The sequence below is a fragment of the Zalophus californianus genome, chromosome 7 (genome assembly GCF_009762305.2).
Source record: "Zalophus californianus isolate mZalCal1 chromosome 7, mZalCal1.pri.v2, whole genome shotgun sequence".
In the NCBI taxonomy this organism is placed as follows: domain Eukaryota; kingdom Metazoa; phylum Chordata; class Mammalia; order Carnivora; family Otariidae; genus Zalophus; species Zalophus californianus.
The window spans coordinates 82754404-82767964 of record NC_045601.1 but is presented as its reverse complement, the minus strand read 5'-3'; the positions used below and the strand labels follow the sequence as shown (position 1 = coordinate 82767964).

The window sequence follows — 13561 nt, the reverse complement described above, 5'->3', positions numbered from 1 at the left end:
TTACTGATTAATTGTGTGCCTTGAGGCCTCTGGCTTCAGTTTCTTCATCTGAAAAATTAAGTGGTTCTGATATTTCTTCCCTAAAATCTGTGAGTCAGCTGGTTCTTCTTTTCTGCCCCATTTTCCCGGGCCCTACTCAATACTCAGTTTCATCCCAGGGCTTACCTCTGACTTTTAAAGAGGTATTAGGATAACCTTTCCATAAATAAATCTCCCCCTCTGTCTTGGCTGCCAGGCCCAGTTTCTCTTCCAGGAATGTTTCTTGCAACATCACCCTTCTAAAGTAGCCACTGTGGTCTATCAAGGCTTGCCAAAATAGCTCATTAGCAAAAATGCTTAGTGACCTTTGTTATGGGTTGAATTGTGCCCCTCTCCTCCAATTCATATATCGAAGTCCTAACTGCCAGTATGTGACATTTTGGAAATAAGGTGGGTGCAGATGTAATTAGTTAAGATGGGATCATACTGGACTAGAGTGGACTCCTCATCCAATATGCCAGGTGTTCTTAAAAAAGGGAAATTTGGAAACAGACATGCACACAGGCAGTTATACTGCCACAAGCCAAGAAATTACCAGAAGCTAGGAGAGAGGCTTGGAGCAAATCCTTCCCTAGTGCCTTCAGAAGAAGCACAGTCCTGCTAATACCTTGATCTCGGACCTCCAGACTCAGAACTATGAGACAATAGATTTATGTTGTCTAAGCTGCTCAGTTTGTGGTACTTTGTTATGACAGCTCTAGCAAATGAATACAACCCTAATGGGAATTCACTTGAGTCATTGGACTATGTGTTGATGTGGTTTTTCCTAGGTGGCTGGGAACTCACGAAGACTTGGTCCTGCCTCCTGCACTGTACTCCATCAAAGCCACCATTACTGGGTTGTTAAAAATGACAGCAAGTTTTGTATAACTTGGGGCATGTGATAGATTTAGTAGGAAGAATGCGTCCACCCAGAGGTAATGCAATTTATCCTTCTTTAATATTTGATAACTCTTTTGCTCTTCCCACTTAAATTGGACTCAGAAGCAAATAAAATGTGCTGGTAGCTCAATGATTCAGAACTGTCTTCAACTTTAAGTAGTACTTGAAATGCAGGAATTCTCATTTACTAAATAAATAAGGGCAGAGGTTTGATCTTAAAGTGTTCCTAACAAAATAGGTCAATTCACAGCTCTAGCTTGTGATCATAGCAATGAAGAGAGGAATTAACTGTGGTTACTTCTCTTACTAAGATCTGTCATTTAAGTCTGTCTCCAAGGATATTCCAGAGCCAAAATGTACTGAAGAAACTAGGACAGAAACTGTTGTTAGGGAGTGGAGAGGAGGTGTGGTTAGAAAAGACTTCATGAGAGACTATGGACTCTGAGAAACAAACTGAGGGTTCTGGAGGGGATGGGGGTAGGGGATGGGTTAGCCTGGTGATGGGTATTAAAGAGGGCACGTTCTGCATGGAGCACTGGGTGTTATACGAAAACAATGAATCATGGAACACTACATCAAAAACTAATGATGTAATGTATGGTGATTAACATAACATAAAATAAAAAAAAAGAAAAGCCTTCATGAAAGGCACGTTTATGTCAGCATCCACATCTCAGCTGGAACCTAATTGACATTTATGAAAAAGAGTCATCTGTAGATATTCCTTAGTCCTTAAATGATGGAATAATTCCTTTAAATCAACATACAGTATACTTCTCAGAAAAATCCAGAAATTTTAGATATTTTGGCAATTGTTTGGAAATTGTACAACTTTGGTTTATATTGTTTAGTGTTGTTTGATACTCCCTGAAGCAGAGATTCACTCTTTCTTCGTACTGTCAGTTTTATTCTTCTCTGATATCTGTACCATTTGGGTCCCCACATACATCACTGGATGTTGGTCAAAGCCCGGAAGACTAAAGTTGGCATTTTAGTAGATTCAAGTTCTAGGCATGGGTATGGTCTATCTTGTTTCTGTGATTCCTCAACTTTGCTTTTGATCTTGAATTGCATTTTCAGTGAGTTCCTTTACCTTACAAGTGGAGAACAGAAGATTAGCATGATCTCTTTTTGGTACTAAAGAGGAAAGATACTTGTTTCAAAAATATTCCTGACAAGTTATAATCTAATTATTGGAAGAGAGAATGAAGGTAAAAGGTATTTTCATGCCCTCTTGATAAAACCAACTGGTGGTTTAAAAATCAAAGTCTTTAGCCCAAGGCAGGGTATAGATTATCCACTATTTATTCTACTTTAGAGAGTCAAGGGATAGAAATTTTAGGTTTTATTATTTTTCCATACTAAGCTTAATTTTACATCTTCTAGCAGTAAAGGCAAATGCAAATATCATGATTATGAAGTTCCATTTTTTTGTAGAAGGAAGCAGACTATTTCATCAAGAAAGGATTAAGTAACCAGCCTTGATGTATTGGAGAGGTCTTGGCTCCTTAGTGACATATATGAGGTTGGCAGAAGTTTTGGCAAAAGTTTTACAGAAAGGTCCATTCCAAGTAAAAGAAGACCCCATAGATACTGTTCTATAAACTAGGCATAGATTTGTGGATTGCCATGTATAAAATAAATTGATGGGAATAAATTTCCTTTGAAAAAACAGGGTAGGCCATTTAGGGTCTATTTCCATTCCAAGGAGCTCTGCTTGTTCATGTTCTTCTATAGGGCATGGACTCTCAGTCAAAATTACTTGAAAATTGATAACTAATTTTAAGACATCACGTGCAAACATTGAAATCTCTTTACTTACAATTTTATTCCATGGACACAGCTAATTATGGATTGCATTAGTTACCTATATCTGTGTAACAAACTACTCTGAAACTTCATGGCTTAAAACAACAAATTTTATTATCTCTCAGCTTTTGTGGGTCAAGAATCTGGGTGCAACTCAGGATCTTTTCCTGGATGCAATCGAGGTGTTGGCTGGGGATGGATATACTTCCAGTCTCACTCATGTGATTGTTGGCAGGATTCATTTCCTTGCTGGCTGTTGGCCAGAGACCTCTCTCAGTTCTTTTCCACACGGAGTTCTCCATAGGGCAGTTCACAACATGGCAGTTGGTTCTATCAGAATGAGCACTTAGAGAGCAAGAGAGAGTGAACAAGATAGGTAAAGGGCTTTTTGTAGCCTAATGTTGGAAGTGATATCCTGTCACTTTTGACTTCACAAGTGAGTCGCTAGGTCCAGCCCACATATAAGGGAAGGGGGACTACACAAGGTTGTGAATATGAGGAGACAGGCACCATTTTATAGGCTCTTACCACATGGATAATAGATTTTGATAACTATAATTATTTTAATTGTATAATTTGAACTGATGTGTTATTACTTTTCTATTTAAAAGGGAGTTTATCTCACAGGGGCTAAATAGGAAATTCCATACTTATTGAACTATTTTCCTTCACTATTTCATGATACAATATTAAATAATATTTGTATAATGCTCTACCACTTTTAGCAAAGGGGGGGGAATTGGAGGGGGAGATGAACCATGAGAAACTATGGACTCTGAAAAACAGAGGGTTCTAGAGGGGAGGGGGGTGGGGGGATGGGTTAGCCTGGTGATGGGTATTAAAGAGGGCATGTTCTGCATGGAGCACTGGGTGTTATATGCAAACAATGAATCATGGAACACTACATCAAAAACTAATGATGTAATGTATGGTGATTAACATAACATAAAAAAAAGAAATAATATTCTCAAAAACTCTGTGAAAGTGAAATTAATATAGTACTTTTGCTGGTGAGAGAGATGTCATTCAGAGAGATAAGTGGACTTTTGCAGTATTATATAACTATACATATGTTTTTTTTTTAAAGATTTTTATTTATTTGTCAGAAAGAGAGCACAAGCAGGGGGAGCAGTAGAGGGAGAGGGAGAAGCAGGCTCCTCACTGAGCAAGGAGCCCGATGTGGGACTCGATCCCAGGACCTTGCGATCATGATCTGAGCTGAAGGCAGACGCTTAATGATTGAGCCACCCAGGCATCCCTGTTTTTTTTTTTTTTAAAGGTATATCATGTTTTTTTTTTTTTAAGATTTTGTTTATTTATTTGACAGAGAGAGACACAGCAAGAGAGGGAACACAAGTAGGGACAGAGGGAGAGGGAAAGCAGTCTCCCTGCTGAGCAGGGAGCCTGATGTGGGGCTCAATCCCAGGACCCTGGGATCATGACCTGAGCCGAAGGCAGATGCTTAACCATCTGAGCCACCCAGGCGCCCCACTATGTGTATGGTTTTTGTGATTATTTTTAATGTGTAATTTATGGAAACTTTTTTTTTTTGTCAAAAAGTTATACACAGGGCTAGGGAAAATGTATTTAGGTTATTTCTTTTGACTGCCTTTTGTTATTTACCTACACGGGCAGCAAAAAGCGTGTGGATATGCAGAACAAAAAAATGAGACAGAATTGGTGTATTTGCAATTCCTTCAGTCTTTCCTAATGACACCAGCTCCAGAGTTGAGTTCCAGGAGATTGGGGAATATTTCTGCTCTGAATGTTTGGGGAATAACCATCTTTGGAGCTTATTTCTACTTGCAGATATCTGAACAAATTTTTATTATCTTTTTTTCCACTGGCCCAATTCTTCGATCCACTCAGAAGGGTATCTTCTGTATTCTTTTTCTACTCACTTTAGAAACTCAGAGAATAGGGGCGCCTTGGTGGCTCTGTCAGTTAAGCGTATGCCTTCGGCTCAGGTCATGATCCCAGGGTCCTGGGATCAAGCCTCCAGTGGTTGGGCTCCCTGCTCAACGGGCAGTCTGCTTCTCTCTCTCCCTCTGTATGCTCTCTCTCTCAAGTAAATAAGTAAATCTTTAAAAAAAAGAAAGAAAATTAGAGAATAGAGGCCATAGTTTGAAGATGGACAGAAAAAAAGGGAGGAAGGTAGAAGAGATGGACCAAAAATTTCATAGTTGGCAGACTGTGGGGCAGGACACATGCTGATTTCTAGCACTGTACTCAAGATTTAACTGCCCAGGAAAAGCCTCTGCATCAGTCCTGGTGAGCTGCGTGAGGGGAGGGTGCTCTGTCTACTTTCACACAGGTTCAGGCTGAAGTATATGGAACTACCACCTTGGTCAGGTCAGTTGTAAAAACTGGGCAAGAGAGATTGCAGACAATGGGTTGTTTGACAGAGGTAGCTGGTTTTATAGGGATTTTGACTACCATAATGGCTAAATCAGCTGTACATGTAGAATCTGTCATGTTTATAGTCTACTTGATGAAAAACAGTAGACTGTGCCACAAAATTGTGGGAAAACATCTGAATTTTATGGCCTCCTTAAGGTCATAGTGAGGAAAAAGTTTTTCATTTTTTTGCTAGTATTTCAGATTGAATTATGTTTCTATGGAAAATAACTTCAATCCTCTTAAGTATGGATGACCTCAGTTATCTTCTAATGGGCTCTCCCACCCCCAGACTCTGTTAGGACCTTCCAGCTGTACACCCTGCAGTCTTATAAACCTTCCTAAAACACCTATGTAACTATAGCATAGAAACACTTAGTGACATCTTATTCCTCCAGATTAGAGACCATATCCTCAACATTTATTCAAGGTTTGCACAATCTATATCAACTTTCCCTTATTTTTGTAACACTGCTTAACTCATATGTAACCCTACATGTAACACCTAATTTTCAAATCCAGCAGACTACTTGACATCTCAACTTAGGTATAAATGTCTTATATATTATATGTCCAAAAAAACTGTGATTCCCATTTCTCTCACCTGTTCTTCCCCTAAGCTTTCCCATCGCAGTGTATGGTATCATCATCTGCCATCGGGTCAAAAGGTTAGAAGTCATTCTGGATTCCTCTACTTTCTTCGACCCGTCACGGTCAACCCATCACCATGTTCTCTTCCAGTTACCTATTAATACATTCAAATTGGACTATTTCTTGTCACAGCTACAGCCTCCATCTAATGTGAGTTACCATCCTCTCTTACTAGATGGTTCTAGTAGCGTCCTAGACATTTTCCAATTTCTATGCTTTCCCTCCAAAATCTCAACTTCCACATATAAAGAGGAATCTTTAAAACATATATATCAGATTATAGACTCCCCTTCTAAGAACTTCCAGTGATTCCTCATATCATCTAGATTCAAGTCTACACTCATCCATGGCCCCAAGACCCTGCATGACTTGGCTCCCCTTTTCTGCTATCATTCTCTTTACTTCCCACTATGCTCCATCATGCTGGATGTTTTTATTCATAATAGCCCCACTTGTTCCCTCCCCATAGCTTTTGTCCTTCTTGTCACTTTTTAAAAAAATATTTATTTATTTATTTTAGAGAGAGGAGAGAGCATGTGATTGGGGGTGGGGCAGAGGAGAGAGAGAGGATCTCAGGCAGGCTCCCTGCTGAGTGTGGAGCCTGATGCGGGGCTCCATCCACGACCCTGAGATCATGACCTGAGCCGAAACCAGGAGTCAGACATTCATCCAACTAAGCCACCCAGGTGACCCCTTCTTGTCACTTGTGACCAGAGTATTGGTTCCAGAGCTTCACATGGCTGGCTTCTTTTGGTCATTTAGATTTCAGCTCAGTTGCTGTCTTCTAAGAGAGGCCTTCCCTGACCATCAGTCTAAGCTAGCATTCTGTATACTTTCAATTCTATTTTCAAATTTTATATTCTTTGCAGAACTTATCACTATCTGAAATTTATATTTTTGGTTTACACATTTATTGTCTGCCTCTACACCCTGGACTCTGAGCTCCCTGTGAGTGGAGCCTCCTCTGACTTCTTTGACCTCCTCACTGTGCTATTCTAGCAGCTAGAACAGGATTGGATGGCAGTAGGGGTTCCAATCTGTGTGTAAGCCAAATTGTCTGGTTATGGGCTTCTGAATATGACACAAGTTTCCTTGCATTTAAAAAAAGTTTTTTAAGATTTTGTTTATTTATTTGAGAGAGCAAGAATGAAAGAGAGAGAGAGCACATGAGAGGGGGAAGGGTCAGAGGGAGAAGCAGACTCCCTGCTGAGCAGGGAGCCCGATGTGGGACTTGATCCCGGGACTCCAGGATCATGACCTGAGCCGAAGGCAGTTGCTTAACCGACTGAGCCACCCAGGCACCCTAAAATTTTTTTTTAATTTTTATTTTTTAAAGATTTTATTTATTCATTTGACAGAGAGAGAGAGCACAAGCAGGGGAGTGGCAGGCAGAGAGAGAAGTGGCAAGGGGGGAAACAGGTTCCCCGCTGAGCAGGGAGCCCGATGCGGGGCTCAATCCCAGGACCCCGGGATCATGACCTGAGCTGAAGACAGATGCTTAACCATCTGACCCACCCAGGCACCCCTATTCCTTGTATTTTGACTTTTGACTTTTCCTTTGACTTGAATATTGCATGCTTTCCTTTGACTTGAATATTGCATGCTTTCCCTTTCTACTTTTGAAAATTGTTTCATCTTTCAAACCCCATTTAAACATCAGCTTTCTCAACCACCCTAGCACACAGTTATGGCCCCTGCCATGCTTTAACTACTTTTGTCAGATTCATAAAGTTTTTTTTATTGTTCATATGTCATCTTAAAGCTTAGATTATCTTTTTATGTCTGTTTATTTTATGTCCTCAACTGGATTATAAGGCCTCTAAAGACTGCGATATGAAGGTATTCTATGCATCTTTTCCTATTATTGTTGCTATTAAAATATGGCACGCATATATAGATGTTGAATAATATGTATTGATTAATTCATTTTCTTTCTTTTTTTTTAAAGATTTTATTTATTTATTTGACAGAGAGAGACACAGCGAGAGAGGAAACACAAGCAGGGGGAGTGTGAGAGGGAGAAGCAGGCTTCCTGCAGAGCAGGGAGCCCAATGCGGGGCTCGATCTCAGGACCCTGGGATCCATGACCTGAGCCTAAGGCAGATGCTTAATGACTGAGCCACCCAGGCGCCCCAATTAATTCATTTTCATTCTCACACCTACTCATAATTTCAAATACTCAGTTTATAAATTTGAAATAATTCTTGCTCTTGGGTGACTGCTAACATTTTCATTTAAAATGGCACTCTTTGGCCCCGAAGGAAAGATGGCGGAGGAGTAGAGGACCCTATTTCAACTGGTCCCCGGGATTGAGCTGGATATCTACCAGACCACTCTGAGCACCCACGAAACCAGCCTGAGATGTAAGAAGATCTGGACCTCTACAAACAGAATATCGCAGGCGGTTGGTTTCGAGGTACCAAGCGGGGAGCCATGATTCCGCGGGCAGATATCAGAGGATAACTGGCAGCGGGAGCGTGCCTGGCCGTGGGGATCCTACACCGCCGGTGAGCGACAGCCTTGTGTGCTGGGGACGGGGCACAGACTCGCAGACCGGTAGTGGTGGGGAAAGGACTTTAGGGCAGACCCCGGGGCGGAAACCCGGAGCGGCGGGGTCACGCGTGGGATCTGGGGGCGGCTGGCGGTTTTAGAAGCACAAAGGGCAGAGACGTGCTCCGACCTGGAGGCAGGACTGGGGGCGCTGTAGAGGGGCACACAACCCAGGATGCTGCAGTTTATAGCAGCACAGACAGAAATGGAGACGGTGTGGCCTGGAGAGCTCACTGAAGAAAGACTGCGATCTCTCTGCTCTGAGGCAGAGGGTTGGAAATGGTCTCTTCTGCTCTGACTCCTGGAAGAGTCGCGGAAAGCCGCCAGAGAACAAAAGCCCCCAAAACTGATTCCCGCTGAGCCCATCCCCCGCCACAGGGGGCAGGGCAACTCTGCCCAAACAGGGTTGCCTGAGTAATAGCGAGGCAGGCCCCTCCCGCAGAAGACAGGCTGGGAAAACAAGAGGCCAGCAACCCTAAGGTCCCAAGAAAACAGGTGCATCTTGCTTGGGTTCTGGTCAATAATTTGGACTCTATACATTCCCTCAAACACCCGTCAACAGAATGACTAGGAGGAGGAGCCCCCAAAATAGAAAAGACTCAGAGATTATGGCTTATGATGCAGATTTACAAATGGATGCAGATGTAACCAAGATGTCGGAGATGGAATTCAGGCTAGCAATTGTGAAGACAATGGCTAGAATGGAGAAATCAATTAATAGCAACATAGAGTCTCTAAGGGCAGAAATGAAAGCTGAATTGGCAGAACTTAAAAATGCTATCAATGAGATCCAATCCAATCTAGATAATCTAACAGCTAGGGTAAGTGAGGCAGAAGAATGAATAAGCGATCTGGAAGACAATATAATAGATAAAAAGGGGAAAGAGGAGGCCAGGGAAAAACAACTCAGAATCCATGAAAATAGAATCAGAGAGATAAGTGACACCATGAAGTGTTCCAATGTCAGAATAATTGGAATCCCGGAGGGAGTGGAGAGAGAGAGAGGAGTAGAAGATGTATTTGAGCAAATCGTAGCTGAGAACTTCCCTAATCTGGGGAATGAAACAAACATTCGTGTCCTAGAGGCAGAAAGGACCCCTCCCAAGATCAAGGAAAACAGGCCAACACCCTGGCATGTAATAGTAAAACTTGCAAATCTTAGAACCAAGGAAACCATCTTAAGGGCAGTTAGGGGGAAGAGATTCCTTACGTATAGAGGGAGGAACATCAGAATAACGTCAGACCTATGCACAGAGACCTGGCAAGCCAGAAAGGCCTGGCAAGACATATTCAGGGTACTAAATGAGAAGAACATGCAGCCAAGAATACTTTATCCAGCAAGGCTTTCATTTAGAATGGATGGAGAGATGCAGAGCTTCCACGACTGGCAGAAACTGAAAGAATATGTGACCACTAAGCCGGCCCTGCAAGAAATATTAAGGGGGGTTCTATAAAAGGAGAAAGACCCCAAGAGTGATATACAACAGAAATTTACAGGGACAATCTATAAAAACAACGTCTTCACAGGCAACATGATGACAATTAATTCATATCTTTCAAAAATCACTCTCAACGTGAATGGCCTAAATGCTCCCATAAAATGGCACAGGGTTGCAGTTTGGATAAAAAGACAGACCCATCCATATGCTGCCTACAAGAGACTCCTTTTGAACCTAAAGACACATCCAGACTGAAAGTGAAGGGATGGAGATCCATCTTCCATGCCAGCGGACCTCAAAAGAAAGCTGGGGGGGTAGCAATTCTTAATATCAGACAAATTAGATTTTAGAGAAGTAATTAAAATTAAAGCAGAGATCAATGAATTAGAAACCAGAAACACAGTAGATCAGATCAACGAAACTAGAAGTTGGTTCTTTGAAAGAATTAATAAGGTCGATAAACCACTGGCCAGACTTATCCAAAAGAAAAAACAGAAAGGACCCAAATTAATAGAATTATGAATGAAAGGGGAGAGATCACGACTAACACCAAGGAAATAGAAACAATTATTAGAAATTATTATCAACAACTATATGCCAATAAACTGAGCAATCTGGATGAAATGGAGGCCTTCCTAGAAACCTATAAGCTGCCAAGACTGAAACAGGAAGAAATTGACAACCTGAATAGGCCAATAACCAGTAACGAGATTGAAGCAGTGATCAAAAACCTGCCAAAAAACAAGAGTCCAGGGCCTGATGGATTCCCTGGGGAAATCTACCAAACATTCAAAGAAGAAATAATACCTATTCTACTGAAGCTGTTTCAAAAAAATAGAAACAGAAGGAAAACTTCCAAACTCATTCTATGAGGCCAGCATTACCTTAATCCCCAAACCAGGCAAAGAGGGAGAATTTCAGACCGATATCCCTGATGGATATGGATTCCAAAATCCTCAACAAAATCCTAGCTAATAGGATCCAACAATACATTAAAAGGATCATCCACCACGACCAAGTGGGATTTATCCCCGAGATGCAAGGGTGGTTCAACATTCACAAATCAATCACTGTGATAGAACACATTAATAAGAGGAGGGAGAAGAACGATATGGTCCTCTCAATTGATGCAGAAAAAGCATTTGACAAAACACAACATCCTTTCCTGATTAAAACTCTTCAGAGTGTAGGAATAGAGGGAACATTCCTCAAGTTCATAAAATCCATCTATGAAAAACCCACAGCAAATATCATCCTCAGTGGGGAAAAGCTGAGAGCCTTTCCCTTAAGATCAGGAACACGTCAAGGATGCCCACTCTCACCACTATTGTTCAACATAGTACTAGAAGTCCTAGCAACAGCCATCAGACAACAAAAAGAAATAAAAGGTATTCAAATTGGCAAAGAAGAAGTCAAACTCTCTCTTTTCACAGAGGACATGATACTTTTTGTGGAAAACCCAAAAGACTCCACCCCCAAATTACTAGAACACATCCAGCAATTCAGTAATGTGGCAGGATACAAAATCAATGCACAGAAATCAGTTGCTTTCTTATACACTAACAACACAACTGTAGAAAGAGAAATTAGAGAAATGATTCCATTTCCAATAGCACCAAAAACCATAAGATACCTCGGAATAAACCTAACCAAAGAGGTAAAGGATCTATACTCTAGGAACTACAAAACACTCATGAAAGAAATTGAAGAAGACTCAAAAAGATGGAAGAATATTCCATGCTCATGGATTGGAAGAATAAACATTGTTAAAATGTCTATGCTACCCAGAGCAATCTATACCTTCAGTGCCATCCTGATCAAAATTCCAATGACATTTTTCAAAGTGCTGGAACAAACAATCCTAAAATTTGTATGGAATCAGGAAAGACCCCGAATCGCCAAGGAAATGTTGAAAAAGAAAAACAAAGCTGGGGGCATCACGTTGTCCGATTTCAAGCTATATTACAAAGCTGTGATCACCAAGACAGCATGGTACTGGCACAAAAACAGACATATAGACCAATGAAACAGAATAGGGAACCCAGATATGGACCCTCAACTCTATTGTCAAATAATCTTTGACAAAGCAGAAAAAACATGCAATGGAAAAAAGACAGTCTCTTCAATAAATGGTGCTGCGAAAATTGGACAGCCACATGCAGAAGAATGAAACTCGACCATGCTCTAACACCATTCACAAAGATAAACTCAAAGTGGATGAAAGACCTCAGTGTGACAGGAATCCATCAAAATCCTAGAGGAGAACATAGGCAGTAACCTCTTTGACATTGCCCACAGCAACTTCTTTCAAGATACTTCTCCAAAAGCTAGTGAAACAAAAGCAAAAATGAACTTTTGGGACTTCATCAAGATAAAAAGCTTCTGCACAGCAAAGGAAACAGTCAACAAAACAAAGAGGCCACCCACAGAATGGGAGAAGATATTTGCAAAGACACTACAGATAAAGGGCTGGTATCCAAGATCTATAAAGAACTTCTCAAACTCAACACCCAAAAAACAAATAAGTCAAAAAGTGGGCAGAAGATATGAAAAGACACTTCTCTGAAGAAGACATACAAATGGCTAACAGACACATGAAAAAATGTTCATCATCATTAGCCATCAGGGACATTCAAATCAAAACCACATTGAGATACCACCTTACACCAGTTAGAATGGCAAAAATGGACAGGGAAAGAAACAACAAATGTTGGAGAGGTTGTGGAGAAAGGGGAACCCTCTTACACTGTTGGTGGGAATGCAAGTTGGTACAGCCGCTTTGGAAAACAGTGTGGAGACTCCTCAAAAATTGAAAAATAGAGCTACCCTATGACCCAGCAATTGCACTACTGGGTATTTACCCCAAAGACACAGATGTAGTGAAAAGAAGGGCCATTTGCACCCCAATGTTCATAGCAGCAATGTCCACAATAGCCAAACTGTGGAAAGAGCTGAGATGCCCTTCAACAGATGAATGGATAAAGATGTGGTCCATATATACAGTGGACTATTACTCAGCCATCAGAAAGGATGAATACCCAACTTTTACATCAACATGGATGGGACTGGAGGAGAGTATGCTAAGTGAAATAAGGCAAGCAGAGAAAGTCAATTATCATATGGTTTCACTTATCTGTGGAACATAAGGAACAGCATGGAGGACATTAGGAGAAGGAAGGGAAAAATGAAGGGGGGTGGAATTGGAGGGAGAGATGAGCCATGAGAGACTATGGACTCTGAGAAACAAACAGGGTTTTAGAGGGGAGGTGGGAGGGGGGATTGGTTAGCCCATGGAGGGTATTAAGGAGGGCACGTACTGCATGGAGCACTGGGTGTTATATGAAAACAATGGATTGTGGATCACCACATCAAAAACTAATGATGTATTGTATGGTGACGAACATAACATAATAAAATTTAAAAAAATGGCACTATTTAAGGATATATCTGCAGAAACTAATTTCCAATTAGCAATAATCGTGCCTCGGATAAACCTCATTGGCTACGATACTGCCACTGCGCAAAGCTAGAAACTAATTTCCAAATAATTGGTACCAACGGGGAGCCTTAACAGTGAGCTGCTGGTCTCTGCTATTCTTCCAGTTTATACAGGTATATGTGACTTTAGAGATCTGTCATAGACACAATAGAGCTTAAAGAATTCTTGCAGAACAACTAAACCAATAAATACATAGACAAGAAACTTAAGGGATACATTTTGTAAAGAAGAAATCTTTACTAGAACTCAAACTTTATTTCATAGGAAAAGCAAGGACCCGTCTTGTGTAAGGATC

The 13561-nt window shown here is 41.1% G+C and overlaps 1 non-coding gene across 1 annotated transcript; it reads right to left on the bottom strand.

Annotated features, from left to right (window-relative positions):
- Positions 1-13156: 13156 nt before the first annotated feature.
- LOC113928206 lies at positions 13157-13295 on the bottom strand. Its single transcript, XR_003521866.1, has one exon. It is a non-coding gene; the product is annotated as a U4 spliceosomal RNA (small nuclear RNA).
- Positions 13296-13561: the final 266 nt, after the last annotated feature.